At 34.6% G+C, this 6,597-nt stretch overlaps 1 long non-coding RNA gene across 1 annotated transcript; it reads right to left on the bottom strand.

Annotated features, from left to right (window-relative positions):
* Positions 1-1,433: 1,433 nt before the first annotated feature.
* On the bottom strand, positions 1,434-4,803 carry LOC140006508 (uncharacterized). The gene is made up of 3 exons (XR_011814168.1): positions 3,445-4,803; positions 2,308-2,371; positions 1,434-2,055 (listed from the first exon to the last, which is right to left on the bottom strand). It is a non-coding gene; the product is annotated as an uncharacterized lncRNA (long non-coding RNA).
* Between the last annotated feature and the right edge of the window lie 1,794 nt (positions 4,804-6,597).

Below are 6,597 nucleotides of genomic sequence, written 5' to 3'. Positions count from 1 at the left end.
GATTTTTGGATTTTCTTATGTTGATTATTTGAATAATTTAGAGAAAATTTTACAAAGATGTAAAGATATTAACCTTGTTTTAAATTGAAAAAAATGTCATTTTATGGTTAAAGAAGAAATTATGTTAGGTCACAAAATTTCTTCTAAAGGAATTGAGGTGAATAGGGTTAAAATTGAATTAGTTGAGAAAATGTCACCACCAACCAATGTTAGGGGTATTAGAAGTTTTCTTGATTATGTGAAATTTTATAAATATTTTATAAAAGATTTTTCTAAGATTGCTAAACTCCTATGTGATTTGTTAAATAAAGATGCCATATTTGACTTTAATAATGAATGCTTAAATACTTTTAATAGGTTGAAAATGGCATTAACATTGACTCAAATTATTGCATCATCGGATTGGTCATTACCATTTGAACTCATATGTGATGCAAGTGATTATGCAGTTGGGACAGTTTTTGAACAAAGAAAAGAAGGGAGATTGCATGTTGTTTATTATGTTAGTAGGATTTTAAATGATACTCAAATCAATTATGCTACAATTAAAAAAGAGTTGTTAGCAGTAATATTTGCATTTGACAAATTTAGATCCTACTTAGTAGGGTCTAAAGTTATTATTTATACCGATCACGCAGCTCTAAAATATTTATTAAAGAAGAAAGATACAAAATCTAGACTTATGCGATGGATTTTTCTCATACAAGAATTTGACATAGAGATTCGAGACAACAGGGGATCCAAGAATGTAGTAGCTGATCATCTTTCTTGTTTGGAGAATGTCCCTTAAAATGAAGTCCTTCCCATCAATGAGAATTTTCTAAATGAGCAATTGCTAGCTATCAAAGGTTCATCTTGGTATGCGGATTATGTTAATTACCTAATAAGTAGCATAATTTTGGAAGATTTAACTTATCATCAAATGAAGCGATTTCTTTATAATTTTACTTTTGGGAGGAACCTTTATTCTACAAGCATTGTGCTGATGAAATGATATGCTGATATGTTCCGGAAAATGAAGTATAAAGTATCCTTTTTCATTGCCATAACCATGAAACTGGTGATCATTTTAGTACATCTAAAACAATTGTAAAGATATGACAACACAATTTTTTTTTGACTTACTGTGTATAAAGATGTTAGAGATTATGCTAGAAATTATGATGAATACCAAAAAATCTGTAATATCTTTAGGAAGCATGAAATGCCTTTAAATATGTTTCTTAAAATTGAATTATTTGATGTTTGGGGCATGATTTTATGGGCTATGTGATAGCCCCACCTCTCCTCAGGGCGAACCCTAAGGATTAGTGAACTGCCTGCCCAACTGTCGTCGGGACTCAGTCGACTAATGAACTGGCAACCCAAGAAAACTAATGAAATATCTTCGAAATAAAAGGTACAGACCATAATGGAAATTTAATCGCCACGCCACTTTCCAAACTTAGAATATAGAGTTAAATGTCAAACTTACCATTCCACACTTAATTTACATAACATATGTCGAGCTTACATATTCAAGCTTACAAGAGTCAAAAGCAAAGTCTCTTAAACAAAATGTTACAATCCAAAGTACAAGTTCAAGGTAAAAGGTAAAGCTATGAAAGCTCTTGACTATAGGTCCATCCCAGATCTGTTAAGGAAAACAAAAGGAGTGGGGTGAGCTAAAGCTCAGTGAGGTTCCAAAAAAACATGTAAGCACATAGCCAATTAAAGGCGTAATATAAATGAGTAAACACAGTATTGTACTATAACAATTTAATCACAATTCAATTCAAGGATACGGGTGGCTTCCAAAAGCCAAATCCACTTAAGCTTGATCATAACGAGAATCCATTGACTCCCCGTCAACGTTTGCATTTAAAGAATATAATGTCTGTAGAACACCACTTTCTCCAAAACCTGTCCACCAGTCACCCCTTTACCAGGCCCGAACACCCCAAACAGTAGATAGGTAATACTCGAGTATATCGGTTTCCAGATTTCAGTAAACAATCCTCAAGGTTTATCGCCCTTCTCGACCAAGTCCTTGCTAACTCGATACAACCGACTCACCTATAAGGTTGGATACACAAACAGTCATGGTAGTTGATGGGATATCACCCAAACAACACACATATAGTCAAATATAGAGAAATCACATCTTATAATATCAGTATATAGAGTCTCAGTGGAATCGAAGGAGGTCGAGTGTGATAAAGTACACGCTGGCCTCAAATTTATCAAAACAAATGTTTAGCTCAACCAGTCACAGATCAAGTATTCAGATATTTCACATAGACAGTTAACATGCAATGGAACACTCACCTGTTAGAAAATGCAGAGTTCAAATGCCAAGTTCCGTGGTTACGTTCACCTCCGTTTCCCAGTCCTAGGGCAACGAGTGAAAGTTATTAACATTCTTGGTTCATTTTCCAACCCAAATATAAGTGCATTAGGTGACCAAGTGGGTTGTTAAATCTACTCAATTGACCATGCAAGTTAGCCTCAAAATGTAGTAAAAGGTCATAAGAAAATGAGTTTGACAAGTGCAAGAAAGTTGAGCAAAAGAAAAATCTCATTCAAGTTCAAAAGTGTCTTTGCGGGTAAAACAGTCGCTCCCGCGCAATCTCAGGAAAAAGATCATATCTCACTGTAGAAAAGTCGGAATCACGTGCTGTTAGCGGCGTTGGAAACTAGACTCGAAGGGATTTCCAACGGTATAAAATGAAAACTCTAGTTCCTCTCCTATCTATACCAGTAGTTCGGGAAATCTGGCTGATTTTTCTGTTCTGATCAGCTCAAAACCCTAACAAAGTTACTCTATTTCTTCTTGCCAACTTCACTCGTTTTGGCTCAAATTCATCCAATTCAATCTCCTAGAGTTCATATACAGGGGATCAAGTTATCTAGCACTATTGAAGCTTAAAATGCAATACGCAAACTGATTAAATGAACGAAAACAGTCTAGCCAACAAGGAAGAACCAAACAGTCCACTAACTTGCCCAAAACAACCACTTTACTTGCTTCATTTCCATTTCAACTCACACCAAAGCTTAAACCAATGTTTAGCCAAGTTCCTTAGGCTTAATTAAGGTGCAAAGAGTCACAAAAATCAAGGAGAAACCTCCACTCCAAGGCCGGTCAGCGAAGAGAAAACAAAACAGTCCACAAGTTCACATGCAACACCAACCTCCATCCTTTCATTATAGTTAACTTAAACAACATCCCAAGAGTTAACCCTAACTTTAAAAGGATCCACAACATGTTAATACATCAAGAAAAACCATAAACAAAGCTCAAGCAATTAATCAAACACATGATATGCTAAACATCCAACCCTACTTTCACTTGCTTAGCTTAAGAAATTTCACCACAAACAGCCTCAACTCAACCTCTAGTTGTCATCAAAACCTCAAACACTTGATATAACACAATAAAGCTAAGAGTTAAGGATCATTTACCTTTCTTAAGTGAAGCTTGAATCACCCAAAAGCCACCAAAACCAAAGCTCCAAACTTGAATCACACACTTGACTTGAAGGTAGTTCACTCAAAGCTAAGGATGGCTGGCCAACATGGTGAAAAAATGGAGCCAAGATGGTTTAAATTCTTCTAATTTCCTTAGTCAAATAAGATGAATGATTAGGGTTTTGCCACATGACTCAATTTTGGCCATTCTTCCTTGAAACTTTGCCAGATAAGGTTGCTACCTTCCAAATGTTTCCAAAGTCTAAAATAACACCCTTAATTATCACATAAAGTCTCAAACACAATTAAAAGGGTATTTGATCATAGTTTATATAGTGAAATAAAATAATGCCAATTCAAGGAGATGTTTCAATTCTTGTAAAAGGCAATGAAATGCAATGCAAGGAAATGTTATAATTGATTTAATCTTAGGTCAATGCAAGTAGTTTAGGAGAATTTATATTTTTAAGTGAGGGTTCTCACAGGCTAATTCCTTCAAATATTGCCCAAAAAATAAAAAAAAATAGGAACAATGTTGCTCTGCTATATGTATGGTACGAAACTATATCTGCCTGGCTGAAAGAAAAACAAATTTTAAATGCTGCAAAGAAATTTTTTTTTCAAAAAAATACTGTGTTGCCGGGCTGATTAAGCTCGGTAGCTACGCTGAATTTTTTTTTTTTTGAAATATGATGGCCTTTGTGGGCAGCTTTGAAGAAATTCAAATTCTCGGGTTCTGCTGACAATGAAGAAGAACAAGAACTATTGAAACCAAACCAAGTGAGAAGTAAACTGTGGCCATGCAAGCTGAAAGCCCTGTTGGCCGTTCTGTAATCTAGTAAAAGAATTAAAAAAATCAAACAAAAGCTAAAGAATAATTAGCCAAAAGCACCAGGAGAAGTAAGCTCAAGAGTGGGGGGCTTCAAGCACTCGAATTTCTTGAAGAAATCCAAGGGGGATGTTTTGGGGAAGCCTTCAGGTCCCGGTGCTTCCGCTCCTTTACACAATTAGTAGAAAGTAGTACTCGAATTGGAAAAGGGAGGTTGTGGGTTTCTCTTTTTGCAGTGCAGTACTTCTTCTGCTCCAGAACCGGCAAAAATGTGGGGTTTATTGGTGTCTGGAGTTTGGGTAGTGAGTTTTGTTCAGTTCAGGAAAGTGCAAAGTAAATGCAGTCTCTCAAAAAATGAGAGAAAGATGATGGAAACAACACACGACATAAACAACAGTAGCCATAGTATTCTTTCCAAAACTAAAGAAAGAAATAGAAAATTTGGAAAAAAAAAAAGACATGAAGCAGTGTAGAAACAAAAGAAGAGGACTAGGATCGAATTGTGGGCCATTGGTTGTGAGCCGTAGTGGAGACACGTTAATATATGATTCTAAAGTCACAAAACGGTACAGAAGAAAGGTAGTGGGCCTTTGGAGAGAGAATACAAATTGGGAAGATGATGATGATGAGGTGGGGTCCCGGACCTTGACAAGCATTTACACACTTTGCAGTTTTTGCACCGGCAAATTTGTTCTTTTTTTAAAAAAAATTTGTTCAATTTCTTTCTTAGGATCAGTTTCTCATTTACTGGCAAACAAGAAAAAAGAAGGCTAATTACTAACAAAGAAGGAATCAAAGATGCGTATAAAGGCCATCATATTTTTAAAAAAAATTTAGAGGGGTTGTCAGGCTTAGTTAGCCCAGCAGACCCAGCATTTTTCAAAAAGAAACTTTTCTTTGCTACCGGGCTGACTAAGCCTGGCAGGGATAGTTTCGTACAATACCCATATTAGAGCAACATTGTTCTGATTTTTTATTTTTTGAACAATAATTGAAGGAATTAGCCGATTTTATGGGACCATTTTCTAGTTCAAATAATAATGAGTACATACTTGTTGCAATTGATTATGTATCAAAATGGGTAGAAGCAATTGCCACCTCAACTAATGATATGCAAAAGTTGTACTTAAATTCATTAAAATGAAGATTTTTATTAGATTTAGTATCCCTAGGGTAATAGTGAGTGATGAAGGTAAACATATTTGTAACAAATTGTTTGACGCACTTTTACTAAAATATGGTTGTAAGTGTAAAACATCTCTTGTGTATCATCCATAAACTAATGGCCAAGCAGAACTAACTAATAGAAAGCTTAAATTTATCTGAGAAAAAATTGTGAATAAATCTAGAAAAGATTGGGTTATGAAATTAGATGACACACTCTGGGCATATAGGACTGCATTTAAAATACTTTTGGGTATGTCTCCTTATCACCTAATATATGAAAAAGTATGCCACTTACTTGTAGAAGTTGAAGATAAAACTTATTGGGCAACTAAAGAATTTAACATGAATTGTATTCTTGCAGGTAATAAAAAATTGCTTCAATTAAGTGAATTGGAAGAATTATGATTAAGTGCTTATGAAAATGCAAAAATATACAAGGAAACAATGAAATATTGGCATCATAAGCACATTGTTCAAAAATAATTTGAAATAGGACAAAAAATTCTTTTATTTAACTCTCGTTTCAAGTTGTTTCCAAGTAAACTGAGATCTAGGTGGTCCAGATAATTTATGGTTACAAAAGTATATTCATATGGTGCCATGGATGTGATTTCTTAACAATGTTTGACCTTTAAAGTCAACGAACATTGTTTGAAGCCCTATCTAACTATTGAAAGAGCCCCTAAAAGGGCAACATACTCCTTGAAGGATTCTAACAATGATTGAGGAAGCAATTCTTTTGAGTCGAGCCAACGAGTCTAAGCAAAGATGCTAATTAGGAGGCAGCCCAATATTTGAGTAATTTCATTTGTTTCAGTATGTTTTTGTGTTTATTAGATCTATTAAATTGTATTTGTAAAGTTTGTTTTGTAGGTTTCGAAAGTTGAGGTAAAAGTCATTTTTTGGAGGTCAATGAGGAACATAAAGCATGAAGGACTCAACCCCTCAATTTGTAATGTAGATATTTTTAATTTGATATCAAGGGATATAGTACATGATTAGATCATTTTAAACTTGTTAGGAGTTTTGAATTTGGTGAAAAAAATGTTCGGATTATATTTTGGGCAAAAATAGAGATTGAAGTAAAAGTCGAGGAATGCAAAATTTCTGCACTTTTATTGCGTAGAAACTTAGAGATCCGAAAGTCTCAA

The sequence above is a fragment of the Coffea arabica genome, chromosome 5e (genome assembly GCF_036785885.1).
Source record: "Coffea arabica cultivar ET-39 chromosome 5e, Coffea Arabica ET-39 HiFi, whole genome shotgun sequence".
NCBI classification, from domain to species: Eukaryota; Viridiplantae; Streptophyta; class Magnoliopsida; order Gentianales; family Rubiaceae; genus Coffea; species Coffea arabica.
Note: the sequence above shows the minus strand (reverse complement) of the source record. Positions and strands in the feature narration are given on the sequence as shown.